General features: G+C 40.6%; 1 pseudogene; it reads left to right on the forward strand.

Moving 5' to 3' along the window:
• Positions 1-1679: 1679 nt before the first annotated feature.
• On the forward strand, positions 1680-3393 carry LOC122231743 (annotated as a pseudogene).
• Positions 3394-19002: the final 15609 nt, after the last annotated feature.

A 19002-nucleotide genomic window follows, 5' to 3' on the forward strand; every position in this document is an offset into this window, starting at 1 on the left:
GGCTCAGGTCATGATCCAAGGATCGTGTGATCCAGCCCCGTGTGGGGCTCTGCACTGATAGCATGGAGCCTGCTTGGGATTCTCTGTCTCCTTCTCTCTCTGCCCCTCCCCCAGTTGCATGCTCTCTCTCACTCTCTCAAATAAATAAACATTAAAAGAATGAGGTCCGTTTTCCCCAAATTGACTATAGAGTCAATGTAATTCTAAGTAGAATTCCAAAAGTGTCTATTTTGAGGAACTTGACAAGTGGATTCTGAAATGTATCTGGAAATGCAAAAGCCTAAGAAGAGTCAAGTAGCCAAGACATAGGGAGAAGGTGAATGAAGGATCTGCTTTACCAGGTATCAACATTTATTATAAAGTTACTATAACTAAAACAGCGTGGTGTGGGCAGAAGAATAATGGAACAGATAGCCCAGAAACAGCCTCAGAAGAGCATGAAACCTTTACATATGACAAAGGTGATGTTGAAGACTATATTAGTTTCCTGTTGCTGCTGCAACCATTTGCCACACATTCAGTGGCTTAAAGCAACACAAATTCATTGTCAGTTCTGGAGGCCAGAATTCTAAATATGTCCACAAGGCTGTGTTCCTTTCGGAGGCTCTAGGGCAGAATGTGTTGTTATGCCTTTTCTAGCTTCTAGAGGCTACCACATTGCAATCCCATGGCTCATGCTCCTTTCCTCTTTCTTCAAAGTGCATCATCAATGTCTACTAAGTCTACTCCTCACTCTTATGAGGACCCTTCTGACTACATCAGGCTCACCGACACAATCCAAGATAACCTCCCCTTCTCAAGATCCTTAATTATAGCTGCCTATTTCCTTCTGCCGTATAAAATAACATTTGCAAGTTCCAAGGACTAGGAAGTGGACATCTCTGAGGAACCATTATTCAGCTTATCACAAAGACTGACAGAGAAGGGTCAGAACTGGTGCTGGGCTAATTGGTTGTTCACATGGGAAAAATGAAATTGATATTTTTAACATAAAATCATTTCCAAATAGATCATGCACTTACATGTGAAAAGGAAAGTTCAATATTTTTAGAATACAGAAGAATGTCTTCATCAACTTAGGTAGAGAAGGATTTACAGACATAACTCATCATAGGGTGTGCCTTGTTTTATTGCACTTTGCAGAAATTGAGTTTTTTTTTGCAAATTGAAATGTTGTGATACCCCTGCACCCAGCAAGTCTATTGGAACCATTTTCCCAACAGCATTTTCTTACTTTGTTCCTGTGTCACATTTTAGTAATTCTCACCATATTTCAAATTTTTTCATTATTATATTATGATGATCTGTGATCAGTGATCTTTGATGTTATTATAATCGTTTGGGGGTGCCACAACTGTGTCCATCTAAGGCAGCAAGTTTAAATCATAGATGTGTGTTTTCTGACTGCTCTACTAGCTATTCCACCCCCTCCCTCTGCCCCAGGTTCCTATTCCTTGAGACACAGCAATATTGAAATTAGGCCATTAGGGGCAGCTGGGTGGCTCTGTTGGTTGAGCATCCAACTCTTGATTTTGGCTCAGGTCATGATCCCAGGGTTGTTCAATCAAACCCTGCATCAGGCTCCACATGGGGCCTGCTTAAGATTTTCTCTCTCTCTCTCAAAAAAAAAATGAGAAATTAAAAACAAAAAATAAATTATCCCAATTAATAACTCTACTATGGCCTCTAAGTGTCCACGTGAAAGGAAGAGTCACCGTCTCTCACTTTAAATCCAAAGCTAGAAATGATTCAGCTTAACAAGGAAGGCATGTCGAAAGCTGAGATAGGCTGAAAGCTAGGCCTCTTGCACCAAATAGTTAGCCAGGTTGTGAATAAAAAGGGAAAATTTGCAAAGGAAATTAAAAGTGCTACTGCAGTGAATACATAAATGATAAGAAAGCCAAACGGCCTTATTTCTGCCATGGAGAAAGTTTTAGTGGTCCAGGTAGAAGATCAAACCAGTCACAACATTCCCCTAAGCCAAAGCCTAATCCAGAGCAAGGCCCCAACTCACCTCAATTCTGTGAGGACTGAGAAAGGTGAAGAAGCTGCAGAAGGAAAGTTGGAAGCCAGCAGAGGTTGGTTCATGATGTTTAAGGAAAGAGGCCATCTGCATAGCATAAAAGTGCAAAGTGAAGCAGCCAGTACTGATGCACGAGCTGGAGCAAGTTCTCCAGACGATCTAGGTAAGATAATAAAGACAGCTACATTCAACAACAGGTTTTCCTGTAGAGGAAACAGCCTTATATTGGAAGAAGATGCCTTCTAGGACTTTCAGAGCTAGGGAGAAGTCAATGCCTGGCTTCAAATCTTCAAAGAACAGGCTGACTCTTTTCATAGACATTAATGCAGCTGCTGACTTTGAGTTGAAGCCAATGCTCTTTTGCCTTTTTGAAAACCCTACGGCGCTTAAGAAGTATGTTAAATCTACGCTGTGCTCTGTGAATGAAAGAACAAAGCCTGGTGACAGCACATCTGTTTACAAGAGGCTTTCCTGAATGTTTTAAGCCCACTGTTGAGACCTATTGCTCGGAAAAAGGAATTCCTTAAAAAATATTACTGCTCACTGACAATGCACCAGGTCACCCAAGGGCTCTGATGATGTATGCTGAGATTAATGTTTTCGTGCCTGCTAACACAGCATCCATTCTGCGGCCCATGGACAAAGGAGTAATTTCAACTTTCAGGTCTTATTATTTAAGAAACGTATTTTGTAAGGCTGTAGCTGCCATCCATAGTGACTCCTCCAATAGATCTGGGCAAAGTAAATTGAAAACCTTCTGGAAAGGAGTCACCATTTCCGTTGCCATTAAAAATATTCGCGATTCATGGGAAACTGTCGAAATATCAACATTCACAGGACTTGGAAGACGTGTATTCCAGCCCTCATGGTCAAGGCTTCTGTGGAGGAAGTAACTGCAGAGGTGGTGGAAATAGCAAGAGAACTGGAATCAGAAGTGGAGCCTGAAGATGGGACTGAATGGTTGCAACCTCATGACGGAACTCCAACAAATATGGAGTCGCTCCTCATGGATGAGCAGAGCAAGTGGTTTCTTGAGATGGAATCTACTCCTGGGGAAGATGCTGTGAGATTGTTGAAATGATGATAAAAGATTTAGAATATTCCATAAATTTAGTTGATAAAGCAGCAGCAAGTTCTGGGAGAACTGACTCCAGTTTTTAAAAGAGTCAGACTGCGGGTAAAATGCTATCAAACAGGCATCACATGCTACAGAGAAATTGTGAAAGGAAGAGTCAATAAATGCAACAAATTTTACTGTTGTCTTATTTTAAGAAATTGCCACAGTCGCCCAGCCTTCAGCAACCAGCACCCTGGTCAGTCAGCAGCCATCAACATGGAGACAGGACCCTCTACCAGCAAAAAAATTATGATATGCTGAAAGCAAGTCTAAAGTATTAATTAAGGGGTGTACATTTTTAAGATTTAATGCTATTGCACACTTAAGAGACTATGGTATAGTATAAATATATATTTTACATGCATTGGGAACCCAAAAACTTCATTTGACCCACTTTATTGTGGTGGTCTAGAACTGAACTCTCAATATCTCCAAAGTATGCCTGTATTAAACAATATAAAATAGTTCTAATCATAATAAATGCAACTACATCAAAATTAAGAACTTCTATTAGAAAACACTGTAAAGAAAGTGAAAAGTCCAGCCCCAAACTGGGAGTGTATGTGTGTATGTATGTGTGTGTATATATATATATATATATATATATATATATATATATATATGGCATAGAGCTTATTTAAGAAAAAAATATTTAAATAAAACCAGAGATTTTTTTTTTAGAAAGATGAAGAAATGACATTTTATGTCCACAAAATTAGAAAAACATTTAAAATCAGATAATTCGAAGTGTTGGGGAAAACATGGGACAATGGGGGCAACTTTAACTGCGGGTGGAAGTATAAATTGGTACAACCATGTTGGAAAACATTCAAAGGCATTTGGAAAACCACTCTGGAAAATTCAGTATTTTGTGAAACCCAGTATGTGCACATCCCATGATCAGGAGAGTCCACTCCTAGGGATACACCGTAGAGAAACTCTTGCACAGGTGAACAAGGAGATATTTGCAAGATGGACCACAATAGCATTCTTTGAGAAAAAAAAATACTGAGAACAAGCCTTATTTCCATGGATGTGCGAAAGCACAAGTGTGAAAACTCCATGTAATAGAATATTATCCAGCTGTGGGAATGGACCTACACCTATCTGCAGCAATAAAGATGAATCCTAGAAGCAAATAATGATTGAAAAAAAGAAAGCCTCAGAAGACAACAAAAACACTGTAAGACACTATTTTTATTAACCTCCATGACAAGCAAAACTGAGCAACCTGTTGTTTAGAGATGGACTCATACTAGGTGACAGTTTTTTAAAGCATGGGAATGTTACAGTAGTTCTCTCTAAGGGAGCAGTTCACTTAAGAAGGAGCATGCTACCCCAAAGCAGGGCTCGTGTTCTACTCTGGGATAGCTTTACAAGTATTCATTTTATTATCATAACGTACATATACATTATATATTCTTAAAGTCCTGGTTCATTAAAATTAAGTGCTTATGTTAAGCTAAAGACATCACTGATAGGAGGGGCGCCTGGGTGGCTCAGTCGGTTGAGCGTCCGACTTCGGCTCAGGTCATGATCTCACAGTCCGTGGGTTCGAGCCCCGCGTCGGGCTCTGTGCTGACCGCTCAGAGCCTGGAGCCTGTTTCAGATTCTGTGTCTCCCTCTCTCTCTGCCCCTCCCCCACTTGCACTCTGTCTCTCTCTGTCTCAAAAATAAATAAACATTTAAAAAAAAAAAAAAAAAAAAAAGACATCACTGATAGGAAAGCCAGCAACTGAGAGAATAAATTCACCATGCATTTGTCTGACACAAGAGCACCAACGGATCACCAAGAAGAGGACAAACAACTCAATTAGAAAATGGGTAAAGGACCAGAGGCACTTCATAAAGAGGGTATCCAGATGGCTAATAAGCACATGAAAAAGTGTTCAACCTCATCACTCATGGGGAAAATGCAAATTAAAACCTCAGTGAGTTACCACTACCTACCTGACTGGGCAGCTAACATTTAAAGACTGACAGTATTAAGTTCTGACATGGATAGGATAGCACCCAGAAATAGTCTTTAATAGACTGGGGCAGGAAGGGATGCCTGGGAGGCTCAGTTGGTTAAGCATCCGACTCTTGACTTCAGCTCAGGTCATGATCTCACGATTCGTGGGATCGAGCCCCACATAGGGCTCTGTGCTCACAGCGTGGAGTCTGCTTGTGATTCTCTCTCTCCCTCTCTCTCTGCCCCTCCCACACTCGTTCTCTCTTCTCTCTCTCTCTCTCAAAATAAACATTTTTTTTTTTAAATAGAGGGAGCATAAATTGGTTTACCCAGTTCAGAAAACTGTTGGACATTATCTACTGAAGTTAAACCAATGCCCAGCCTTATGATCCGACAATTTCACTCCTAGACATTTGCCCAAGAGAACTGAATGCATTATGTCCACAAAAGACATGCATGAGAATATCCATTACAGCTTTATTCATAATAGCCCCAGACTGGAAACAACGTACACGTTCATTAACAAGGTAAATAAATTGTGGCACATTCATACAGTAAAAAAGAAATTACTGATACAACAACGTGGATGAATCTCTGACGTTATGTTGAGCAAAAGAAGTGAAACACATACATGCTGTGTAATTCCATACATATGAGGTTCAAGACCAAGTTATTCTGTGAAGATGGAAGTCAGAATAACGGTTACCTCGTGGTGCCGACGAAAGTGCACAAGGGAACCTTCCGGGACAATGGAAATGTTCTCTAGATTTGATCTGAGTGGTAGTTACATGGTGTATACATAAGTAAGCAATTAAGATTTGTGTATTCTGTGTAGGTGATATCTTTTTTTAAAAAAGTCCTCTAGTACTGCCTTCCAACCAGGTTTCTCCTCTCGGCATGCTCTGTGTAAGAATCCTGGAACCCTTGACATTTTGCCTGAGGAAAACTGCAGTCACAGTGAGCAAGCACAGCAAGGAAACCCAGTATCATTGGGGGCACAAAATGGCTTGCAAAATAAATAAGAAACCAGAGGACACCATTGAGAGGAATGTATTTCACTGACGAAATGGAGATAGGTAGAACAGGAGAGCTGACTGCCTCCTGAATTCACTTGTTTATTCGACAAAGACTTCTTCAACTTTTGACACGTGCACACATCGTACAGTTCTCCACTAAGAATCAGGCCACCTTATTCACCCCTCAGCAACAGAGCTGGCTTGACCTTCCTTCCCCTTCATGACCAAGCTCCCTCTGTGCCTGCCTCCACTCCCTCGCCTTTTCACCCCCTTCTCTGTGCACCTTGTATATCTCATGAGTTTAGCTTACTTGAATTCAGCCTTGGCCGATGAATCTATGCATCTTCCCAGCTCAGGCTCTTCCTAATTAGTGTCTGTCTTAGCTGTAGCTGTGTAACAAAGTACACCAGAATTTAGTAGCTTCAAACCGTAGTCATTTTTGTCAGCCCTGGTGCTGGGGGTCAGGGATTTGAGCAGGACTCAGTGGGTGTGGCTTCTCCTGCACATGGTGTCATCTGGGTGGCTCAGCTGGGGCTTCCCCCTTCTTAACAAGGCTGACTCATTAGGAATTACTTGAACACATCAGCTCCTTGCCCACTGAGCTCTTACAAAACTTGCAGATAATGCCTGCAGATAATCCCTAACCCAAACATAAACAAATGTCAGATGTCCTCTGTGTTTCTAAACAACCATGCGTAAGGAAACACACAGAGGGGCGCCTGGGTGGCTCAGTAGGTTGGGCGCCTGACTTCGGCCCAGGTCATGATCTTGCATTTTGTGGGTTCGAACCCCACATGGGGCTCTGTGCTGACAGCTCAGAGCCTGGAGCCTGCTTCGGATTCTGTGTCTCCCTCTCTCTCTGCCCCTCCCCTGCTTGCATTCTGTCTCTCTGTCTCCCCAAAATAAATAAAATTAAAAATTTAAGGAAACACACAGAGACAGTGTCCATTCTATGATTAAGAGACTAAGGCTGGTCTAAAAATATTTTCTTTCCTTTTTGTTTTTTAAATTTTTTAATGTTTATTTTTGAGAGAGAGAGAACACGTGCTAGAGGGGCAGAGAGAGAGGGAGACAAGGATCCTAAGGGGCTCAGTGGGTTAAGAGTCAATGTCGGCTCAGGTCATGATCTTGCAGTAGAAGTTTGAGCCCTGTGTCAGGCTCTCTACTGTCAGCACAGAGCCCCCTTAGGATCCTCAATCTCCCTCTCTGTCTGCCCCTCCCCCCTACACATGTGCTCATTTCTCTCTCAAAAACAAACACGTTTAAAATTAAAAAAAAGGAGAAGAAGAAATTTTATCTTGGGTAAACCCCATACTGAATGATTAAGTCACTCCCTTCCCTTGAAGGGAATATTCCCCACTTTACCCAGCTTCTTCCTCAATTTCTCTTCAGATAAGATCTTCATAAAATCAAGGCATCAGTACAAATGGGGGTGGAGCAAAACAGAAATAAATGTCAAAGCTGCACAGATAAAATACATCCATCAGCCTTCTGATCCAGCAGATTATTTCAGGAGACACCCACGGAGCTCAGACAGGAAGTTCCTGTGCCCTGCACGGCTGGCAGACTCAGGGAGCACCTGCTGTCACAGGACAGGCTTGGAGAACTGGGTCACAGCCCTGAGTTTAGCCCTTCCCTTCTAACTGTGAGCCTGGCCTTCTCTAGGCCAGAGTCCCCACACCATCGGCGTGACCGTGAATGAGACGGGGCACATACAGCCCGCGGCACTGAACATAGCACCTCATAGGTGGTCAGCAAACGTTGGCTTCTACCGGGACACCTGGAGCAGCCCCACCCTCCGGACAGCTGCCCGAGTCTGCCCACTTTATCAAACCAGGATAAAGTGGAACCAGGCCGTGGGCTGTCCGCACTGGGCACTGCCTTTTGCAAAGGAGTGGTTCATTTTCCTACAGCACGAGGCTGTACATGCCTGTGGCTCCCCGCCTCCACCCGCAATACATACATCACCATCAAGTCATTTTACCAGGTAGATTCGATTAAAACAACACTGCATTACTTTGATGGGCAGAAGAGATGTGTATGCCACATAATAAATGACTTGTTAACATCTAGGCAAGGTGCAAAAAAAACCTTTTTTTCTTTTCTTTTTTTTTTAATGTAAGCTCTATGCCCACTGTGGAGCTTGAACTCACAACCCCGAGATCAAGAGTTTCATGCTCTACTCTAAGCCAACCAGGCGCCCCTTCGCCTCCTTTTTTCTCTTAACTTCACATTGCCTCGAAAATTAGTTAGAAGATAGCTGGTACACATTTCATGAACTCTTCCAGCACGGACCTGGAGCCCCAGAAATGAAACAACAGCTTCTTCTGGAGGTATCTAAAAATTGAAACCTGTGCCAGGCACACCCTAGAGGCTCAATAAACATTAGCAGTTTATCCTAAAAATTATCCTCCAAAATGCACCCTAGGTTTGGAAAGGAAGATGAATGAGGTAGTAGTTGGAAAAAGAACAGGTACTTTAAATAGATGGGCTTCCTTTACTCTGGTCTCTCATGTATGTGATTTTGCTATGTCACTTACTCCTAAAACCCTAAAAATAAATGTCGTATTTAATATTAGGCCACCGAAGCTATTTCGGGACGGACACGCTAGATTGTGCAGTCACTCACGCTTACCAGTTCAGAAACTGTTCAGTGATCCAAAGGTCAAAGGCAGGATGTGGTTGACAGGGGTCTGGCATGTATAGAGGGAACGTTCAGTACAGGTGGGCCGTTTTTATGAAGATAGGCTTTCATTTTCCCCTTGGAGAACAGCCACGGAAAACAGGAAAATCTTGGAGCAAGCACATGTGCTTAAGTAGCGTCCCGCTTTGCATTATTTTATTTTCCGTGATATGCTGTATCGAGAGAATACTGACGATGACAGTACTGAAGCCCTGAGACTTTTTTGACATTTCAGTTTAGCCACCAAAAATGATTTGATGTTTCCCGTGGCCAATCATGTGAGCATTCATGCTCAAGTGCTTTAGAAATTGTTCCATGGTCTGAAGGTTCAACTCAGGATGTGGTTTCCACCGCGAAGCCAGGCTCAGCTGCCACTCACTTGACTTTCACAATTTAGGTTTTCTCTCTCCCAAAGTGTGTGCATATGTGTATGCACTTTAAAAAGTCAAAACTTTTACCATGAGGGACACCCAGCTGGATCAGTCGGTAGAGCAAGCGACTCTTGATCTCAAGGTCATGAGTTCAAGCACCACATTGGGTGTAGAGATTGCTTAAAAATAAAATATTAAAAAAAAAAAAGTTTTACAGTGAAAAAGCTTACAATGAAAAATAATAGTTCTCTGGGCTCTCCTCCAATACATGCTGAGCTTGTTCCCCAGAAGCATCCGGCACCGGCCCTTTTGGCTATTTCTTCAGCTCATGTCACCTCTGTATTTCTAGACAATATGCTTACACTATTTCTTGATTTTTCCACGGATTGGCTGACCTAGAAGATTAGGATTTCTCTCTCCTATGTCCCCTGCCTCCACATACTTATTCTCCCCAAACAGCTAGATCACAGGTTTGGGGGAATCAGTGGTTAATATTCATTACTGCAACCATGTACGCATATATTACTCCCAGACGAGCCATATATACATACCACAATTGCACTTCGTCTTTCCTTGTGCAACTTTTTTCTGACCTCTAAATTAATAATTTACTTTCTTTTCTAAGTATCTCTGATTCATCCCACATTGCCAAATGTCATGTAAATCACTTCTCAAAACATTCAAACCAATGAGCTATCCTATCAGCCGAATTTTTTTTTTTCTTTTCTTTTTCTTAACTGTGTCTGTCCTTCCTGGAGTCCTGCTTCTAATTAGTCTCATCCCTGGAACTTTAAATGGTTTCTTCCTTGCTGTAAGAAATCAGAATTTATTTTAGAAATTGGTGGAGATAAAAATAAAAAGTTATTTTAAGCTAGTTCCATCGGGACCCTGTGCATTCAAACATGAATAAATCCTGCTTGCTGCTCTCAACGAGCTCAGTCTGGACCAGGAAAGCCGTGAAACAGAAAGATGCAGGGATACTTACAGACAAGGGAAATACGATGAGAGGTTACCCCAGAGAGGACAGCATGGGGTACTGAGGCCCCTGCCTTTGGAATCAGGCAGATCTGGGTTTAAATCTTGATTCTGCCTCCTCTGGGACCTCAGTTAACACTTAACCTGCCAGAGCCTGGATTTATTTCTCTGTGAAATGGGTACCACTCTTCCTCCCAGGATGTTGCAGAGGTGATGTCAGAGAAAAGACACATGAAAGCACGTGGTACCAAACTGGACCCTTGAAATGGCCCTTCAACCTCAGCAGTCTCAGAAACACTCTCCAAATAGAATCCAAGGGTTACATACCTTATGATTTATGTCAATATTAATTGAATGCTGCCATCATCCTCCCAAAATCACCATAAAATTTTCTTGCACTTTTACAGTTTTGTAAAAGAAAAGGAAAGAAAAGCCAAATGTTACTGGAAGGCAATGACTTCATTTCAGTTTACGCCCACTTCAGAGCTTGACTCAAGTTTTGTGTGTCAGAAATTCCTTGCAGTGGTTGTGAGAAAAATCCCCCCAGTAAAAATTCTGATGTTTCATATTCTAAGAGAAGTATACATTTTTTTAAGTTTTTAAAAATTTTTTTAATAATTTTTTTAAATGTTTGTTTTTGAGAGAGACAGAGCACGAGTGGGGGAGGGGCAGAGAACGAGAGGGAGACAGAGAATCCAAAGCAGGCTCCAGACTCTGAGCTGTCAGCACAGAGGCCAATGCCGGGCTCGACCCCACAAACCATAAGATCATGACCTGTGCTGAAGTTGGACACTCAACTGACTAAGCCACCCAGGCGCCCCTAAAGATTTTTTATTTTTAAGCAATCTTTACACACACTAGGGGGCTCGAACCCATGACCCCAAGATCTGGAATTACATGCTCTACTGACTGAGCCAGACAGGAGCCGCAAGAAGTATATATGTTTTCAATCAACCGTCCATTAGTATTACTTGAAATTAAAGGGACAGTTTTAACAGTGTGATGATCCTATGGCACCTTGCTCAGCTTGGCTCTCCATCAGAGGGTCAGGCTCCTGCTGTTCATGCTCCTGCTTTTCCTCCCAAAGTCTTCGTTGGTTGTCAGCAAATAGTTGTCACATTCTCATCATATCCTTGCATAGAGTTACTTTGAATTACATCCTTGCTCCTGGTGTTTTTCAAACACGTTATATACCTTCAATTATTTGGAAATGGACTCTGTTTTCAGTAGTATTTGCTCTTTTCCAGGATAGTTTATTTTTTTTAATTTTAATGTTTATTTATTTTTGAAAGAGAGAGAGAGAGAGAGACAGAGTGTGAGTGGGGGAGGGGCAGAGAGAGAGGGAGAAACAAAATCCGAAGTAGGCTCCAGGCTCTGAGCTGTCAGCACAGAGCCCGACACAGGGCTCGAACCCATGAACCATGAGGTCATAACTTGAGCCAAAGTCGGATGCTTAACTGACTGAGCCACCCAGGTGCCCCTTTCCAGGGTAGTTTAAAAGGATCAAGACATGCACAAAAAGAACAAGAATTATTTCCAAGGTTGCATTTATCTATTAATATTATGCTCATTGAAATATACATTGCATGTTAGCCCCTCAAGAATTCTTAGTTGCAGATACCATGTTAATATTTACCACTTGCCAATGGCAATAAGTGATGATTTGCTCCCACAAAAGTCAAGTTTCCACTGACCTATTAGGACAGTTTTAATTAAATTAAGTGTGGTTTGCTGGGACACTCTTGAATGTAACCAGATCATTTATGATCGATACTCGATACTTAGCACCCTTTGTGGACAACTACTAAGTAGCAATGCCAACAATACCAACTTTTTGTCTGTTCATGATTTTCTGTCCTTCTAATTTTAATTTTCAATACATATGAACAAATATATTTTCAGTAAAAAGAAATCAAAGCATTAAATATTTTTTTAATGTTTATTTTTGAGAGAGAGAGACAGAGACAGAGAGACAGAGAGCACAAAGAGCACAGGGGCAGAGAGAGAGGGAGACAGAGAATCCCAAACAGGTTCCATGGTGTCAGCACAGAGCCTGACAGGAGGCTGAAACTCACGAATGGTGAGATCGTGACCTGAACCGAAATCAAGAGTCAGATGCTTACCTGACAGCCACCCAGGTGCCCCAAGTCAATAAAGTTTAGACGAAGTTCACCTTGACATCTCCCTCATCTCATCTTCCCCCCGAAATAATCACTGTTATCGCTTGGCTATGTAGCCATCGAGAACTTTTCTATCTATGCACTCACAAGCATACATGCACATTATCTATACTTTAACTGATTATTGTATACTGTACATATTACTACGCAACTTAAATTCCACCCCCCCCCAACAGTATGAGGTTGAGTCCTTGTCAGTATATGGACAGTGCATGATATTTCAGAGATTCCCCTTCTAGGGAACATTTGGGTAGTTTTGATCTTTCACTATTCTGATGTTGTAGAGAACATATTCATATTCACTCTTTGTGTACAATGCAAGTGTTTTCTCTGGTGGATTGCTAGAAATCAAATTTCCAGGTCAAAGATAGACATCTGTAAAATTTCAACTGACCCCATTAAATTAACCTCTAAAAATTTTATACTCAGACCCACAGTGTATGAATGTGGATCTATGGCCCTACATCCTTACAGAATTGGTAATATCAATCTTTTAAGTTTTTGTGATGTGTGAGAAGTTACTGTAGGTAATTAATTGTAAAAATATTGATTGGACGCCTACTATGTGTCAGTCGCCGTCTGAACACTAGAATTTAGCAGTAATGAAAAAGACAAGGCCCCACCTTCATGAAGTTTGCATGCTAGTAGGGGAGAGAGATGAGAAACAGATGAATAATAAAAATATATCTGGCAATGAGAAAAGGTGGTGAGAAATAGTTGGATTCCAGGTATATTTGAAGATAGAGATGAGAGGATAATGGATAAATTCAATGTAAAGCCAGTGGGAGGGTCAAAATTATTCCAAGTTGGGAGCATAGGAGCTCAATGGAAGCAAAGAGACACGAAGTTGGATGGGTTAAGTACAGTTGGGGGTGAGGAGGGACCCAGAGTTCACTATAGACCTTAGGTATGAGATATCCAGTGGGAAGGGCGAATAGGTACCTGGATATAGACGTTCAGGGAAAGGTTTGGATTGAAGGTCTCAATTTGGGAGTCATCAACACAGAGACAATACTCAAAGCTATGAATTTGTATAAGACCACCAAAGAGGAGGGAGAATCGAGGGCCATGAATGGAGATCACGGGCGCTCAAGAAGCTTCTATACCTGCACCCTGATTGGTGTTTGTCCTAACGTAAATTCAACTTGTTTGTGAGGTATTAACATTTTTTTATATTTTGCTAGAATCAACTCACTAATATTTTATTTAGCGTTTCACATCTAAACATGGAAGACTGGATTATAATTTTTTTTATAATGTCCTTGTCAGGTTTTGATATCATGGGCAAACAGTGGTTTGGTTGGGAAGTATTTCCTTTTTTCCCCAATTCCCTTAAAGCATTTGTGTAGACTGTTATTTTTTTCTTAAAATGGTGAAAAGTCAGGTGCCTGGGAGGCTCAGTTGGTTAAGCATCCGACTCTTGACTTCAGCTCAGGTCATGATCTCATGGTTCGTGGGTTCAAGCCCCACATCAGGCTCCACACTGATAGTGTGGAGCCACTTAGGATTTTCTCTTTCCTCTCTCTGCCTCTCTCTCTCTCAAAATAAATAAGTAAAGATTCAAAAAACTGGTGAAAAGTCACCAGTAAAGGTAAATGGGCCTAGTGTTTTCTTTATAGGAAGATTTATTATTTTTTAAGAGATTCATTGAGGTATAATTGATATATAAAAAACTACATTTATTTAAGGTATACAATTTGATAAATTTTGACATAGGTATAACCCATGAAACCATGACCACAGTCAAAATAATGAGTATTCTTATCACCCCCAGAAGTTTTTTCATGCTCCTTGGGAATCCCTCCCTCCTACTCTTCCTTTCCCTTACAAATCCACATAACTGTTGATGTGTGTATTGTATTTACTTAAAGATTTTATTGAAATCTCTTGCCCATTTGTTATTGAGTTGTTTTCTTATTATTGAGTTTTGACAGTTCTTTATATATTCCGGTACAAGTCTTATCTGATAGGAGATTTGCAGATATTTTCTCCTAGTCTGTGGCTTATGTGTTGGCTCTCTGAGCAGTGGCCTTCTAAGAACAGAAGTTCTTAATTTTGATAAAGTCCAAATTATAAATTTATCATTAGAATTCTGAAAATTGGAGCGCTTGGGTGACTCAGTTAAGCATCTGATTTCAGCTCAGGTCATGATCTCGCAGTTCGTGGGTTTGAGCCCCGCGTCAGGCTCTGTGCAGACAGCTCAGAGCCTGGAGCCTGCTTCGGATTCTGTGTCTCCCTCTCTCTCTGCCCCTCCACCCACTCATGCTCTGTCTCTCTCTCTCTCTCAAAAATAAATAATAAACATTAAAAAAAAATTTTTAAGGAATTCTGAAAATTATTGCTTCATATATTTTGAGGTCATATTACTAGGTAAAAAAAATTTTTTTAATTTTTGTATCTTCCTTGTGAATTGACCATTTTATCGTTAGGAAATGAGAATCTAATGCTTATGACTTGTAGTACTTTTTGCTTTAAAGTTTCACGGTTATTTCTTCTGGAATGGCAAATCCCTCAGGGCAAAAGTGATTGTGAGTGCTGGGTTCTTCCTCCTCACCTTTTCTGAGGCCAAATAATGTCTTACTAGTCTGTTAACCTCGTCAATTCTTCTGTAAAAAGATTTTTCTTTTGATTTTTTTCCAGTGTTTTAACTGTCTTCAGCAGAATGGTTGGTCTGAATTCTGTTGGCTGCTTGTCTTTTGAATTTCCACCTACCATATTGCTAAGCTATCTTTTTATTTCTAAAAATCATCTATGAACATTTGGATTTTCTATGTAGACAACATCTACATAGATCATCTGTAAATACTTTCAGGCTTTATGTATTCCTTTCAAACTTTTGCATCTATAACTATTTGTCTTATCACACTAGATAAGACCTTTAATATAATATTAAATAGAAGTACTAACATTGAAAATCCTTGCTTTGTTCCTGAATTTAAAGCAAATGCTTTTAGGATCTTACTTAAGATAATTTCTGTAGGTTTTTATTGGATACTTTCAATTGTTTCAAGGAAGTTCCATTCCTACTTTGTTGAAAGATTTTTTTTCTTTCAATATCTTCACTTTTGGGTGTGGAGGAGATAAGTTAAATAGGTGATGGGGATTAAGGAGTGTACTTGTTTCGATGAGCACAGATATCTATCTTTGCATTTGATTTATTAATATCAAATCTTCAAATAAAATATTTCTTTTAGCTACTCTTTTATTTTGAATATATATCTTTTTTTTTTTTTTAACGTTTATTTATTTTTGAGACAGAGAGAGACAGAGCATGAACGGGGGAGGGTCAGAGAGAGGGAGACACAGAATCCGAAACAGGCTCCAGGCTCCGAGCTGTCAGCACAGAGCCCGACGCGGGGCTTGAACTCACAGACCGTGAGATCATGACCTGAGCCGAAGTCGGCTGCTTAACCGACAGAGCCACCCAGGCGCCCCTTGAATATATATCTTTGAGTAGTACTTAAGTTTAATTTTTGTGCATCCACTTAGAAGAACCCATGGTTTTCTTCCTTTACTCTGTCAATGTGATGAGTTGTTTTTTTCTGATGTTCACTTACTGTTGCATTCCTGTGATAAATCCAACTTGGACATGTATCTTTTCTATATTTTCTAAAATTGCCATACTCAATTTGCTAGCATATTTTAAAGGAATTTAGTGTCTATGGTTATGGGTGGGAAAACCTTACAATTTCTTTTTTCCCTGTTGTCCTTATTTTGTTGTATACAGTTCACTGAGTTTTTAGGGTGTTTCTCTCTTTTTCAGTGCTCCAGAATAATTTGCATAAGATTCAGATTATTTACTTTCTGAAAATTTAGTGGTAACAGCTTTCAAAACCATTAACTTTGTTATATGTGTTACAGAATTTTTTTTAACACTAATTCAATTTCTTTAGAAGTTACAAAACTCAGGCGTCTGGGTGGCTCAGTTAAGCATCCGACTTCGGCTCAGGTCACGATCTCCCCGTTCATGAGTTCAAGCCCCACGTTGGGCTCTGTGCTGACAGCTCAGAGCCTGGAACCTGCTTTGGATCCTGTGTCGCCCTCTCTCTCTGCCCCTCCCCCTCTCACACTCTCTTACTCTTTCAAAAATAAACATTAAACAAATTTTTTTTAAGTTATAAAACTCTTGTTTCCATTTCTTTTGGTGTCAATTTTTGTTCACTTTATTTTTCTAGATACTTATTCACTTCATTTAAGTTACTGAGTTCATTAGCATATACTTAGTCCAGTCTTCAGTTAATGTCTTCCCCCCCCCCCCAGTAAGAGTTTTCAATAGGAAGCTACCAAATTCCTTCACCACAGTTTCTGGCCAATATCTGAGCAATGAATAGCTCCAGAAAGTGCTTCAAAAATATTTGCATAGGGGCACGTGGGTGGCTCAGTGGGTTAAGCAACCAACCGTTGATATCGGCACAGATCAGCTATCTCAGACTTATGGAATGGAGCCGCGTGTGGGGCTCTGCACTGACATTGCAGAGTTCGCTCGGGATTCTGTCTCTCCCTCTCCCTCTCCCCTGCTGGTGCTCTCTCTATCAAAGAGTAACGACAACATTCATATAACTCAGATGTTGCAAAGGAAATATTGGTTTTATTTTAACAATTAAAAGAAATTTGAGGCACCTGGGTGGCTCAGTCAGTTGAGCAACCGACTTTGGCTCAGGTCATGAATTCAGGGTTGGTGAGTGTGAGCCCCACATTGGGCTCGTTGCTGACAACACAGAGCCTGCTACAGATCCTCCGTCTCCCTCGCTCTCTGTCCCTCCCCTGCTCACACTCTCTCTCAAAAATAAGTAAACATTAGGGGCGCCTGGGTGGCTCGGTCAGTTAAGCGTCCGACTTCGGCTCAGGTCACGATCTCACGGTCCGTGAGTTCGAGCCCCGCATCGGGCTCTGTGCTGACAGCTCAGAGCCTGGAGCCTGTTTGGGATTCTGTGTCTCCTTCTCTCTGTGACCCTCCCCCGTTCATGCTCTGTCTCTCTCTGTCTCAAAAATAAATAAACGTTAAAAAAAAAAAATTAAAAAAAAATAAGTAAACATTAAAATAATTGACAGAAATGATTGCAGTTTAAACAGTCTTACCAGAAAATCAGTATTGCCAGTGAAAATTGGAAACAACTTAGGAGTAGAAGCTGGAACTCCTATAATTTCTTCATTGCCCCTTTATTTACAGTCTATCCAAATATGACTCACTAATGTTATTCGTTTGTTTAGCTGAAGTATGATTAACATACAATATTATATTCATTTCAGGTGTGCAACATAATGATTCAACAATTCTGTATATTACTTATTACCACAGTAAGGGCAGTCTCCACATGTCAGCAGGCAACATCATTACAATATTACTCACTGTATTCCCTGTGCCATACTTTTCATCTCCGTGACTTCTTTATTTTATAACTGGAAGTTTATACCTCTTAAGCCCCTTCATCTAGTTTATTCATCCCCTACCCACCCACCTTCTCTCTGGCAACCATCAGTTTGTTCTTTGTATTTAAGGGTCTGGTTTTGTTTTGTTTTTTAGATTCTGCATATAAGTGAGGTCAGATGGCATTTGACTTTCTCTGACTTATTTCACTTAGCATAATACCTTCTAGGTCCATCCGTGTTGTCACAAATGACAAGATCACATTCTTTTTTTATGGCCGTGTAATATTTCATTGTATGTATTTCCCACAATTCAATAGATTTATCCATTCATCTGTCAGTGGACACTTAGGCTGCTTCTGTGTCTTGGCTATTGGAAATAATGCCGCGATAAATATAGGAGTACATGTATCTTTTTGAATTAGCATTTTCATTTCCTGGGGGTAAATACTCAGTAGTAGAATTGCTGGCTCCTATGGTGTTTCTTTTTTTAATTTTTTTTGAGGAAACTTCACCTTGTTTTCTGGGGTGGCTGCACCAATTCACATTCCCACTGACAGTGCAAAGGGTTTCCCAACCCCCCCCCCCAAAATCCTCACCAACACTTGTTATTTCTTGTCCTTTTGATTCTAGCTATTCTGACAGGTAATATCTCATTGTGATTTTGATTTGCTTTTCCCTGGTGATCAGTGGTGTTGAGAATATGTTCATGTGTCTGTTGGCCAGCTGTACATCTTCTCTGGAAGAATGACTCAGGTCCTTTGCCCATTTTTAAATCAGATTCTTTGTTTCTTTGGTGTTGATTTGTAGATGTTGGATATTAACCCCTTATTGGACATATCATTTGCAAGTATCTTTTCCCCTTCAGTAGGTTGCCTTTTCATTTTGTTAATGGTTTCCTTTGCAATGCAAAAGCTTTTTATTTTACTGTAGTCTCAATAGTTTATTTTTACTCTTTTTTCAATTGCCCAAGGAGATATGTCTAGAAAAATGTTGCTATAGCCACTGTCAGAGAAATTACAGCCTGTGTTGTCTTCTAGTTTTATGTTTTAGGGCTCGAGTTTACGTGTTTAATCCATTTTGAATTTATTTTTGTGTTTGGTGTAAAAAAGTGGTCCTGTTTCATTCTTTTGCATGTAGCTGTCCAGTTTTCCCTTCATCATTTATTGAAGACACTGTCTTTTCCATGTTGGATATTTTTGCCTTCTTTGTCATACATTAAGTGGCCATGTAAGCATGTGTTTCTTTCTGGGCTGTCTATTCTGTTCCATTGATCTAAGTGTCTGTGTGCCAGTACCATACTGTTTGGATTATTG

The sequence above is a fragment of the Panthera tigris genome, chromosome D2 (assembly GCF_018350195.1).
Source record: "Panthera tigris isolate Pti1 chromosome D2, P.tigris_Pti1_mat1.1, whole genome shotgun sequence".
Classification (NCBI taxonomy): Eukaryota; Metazoa; Chordata; class Mammalia; order Carnivora; family Felidae; genus Panthera; species Panthera tigris.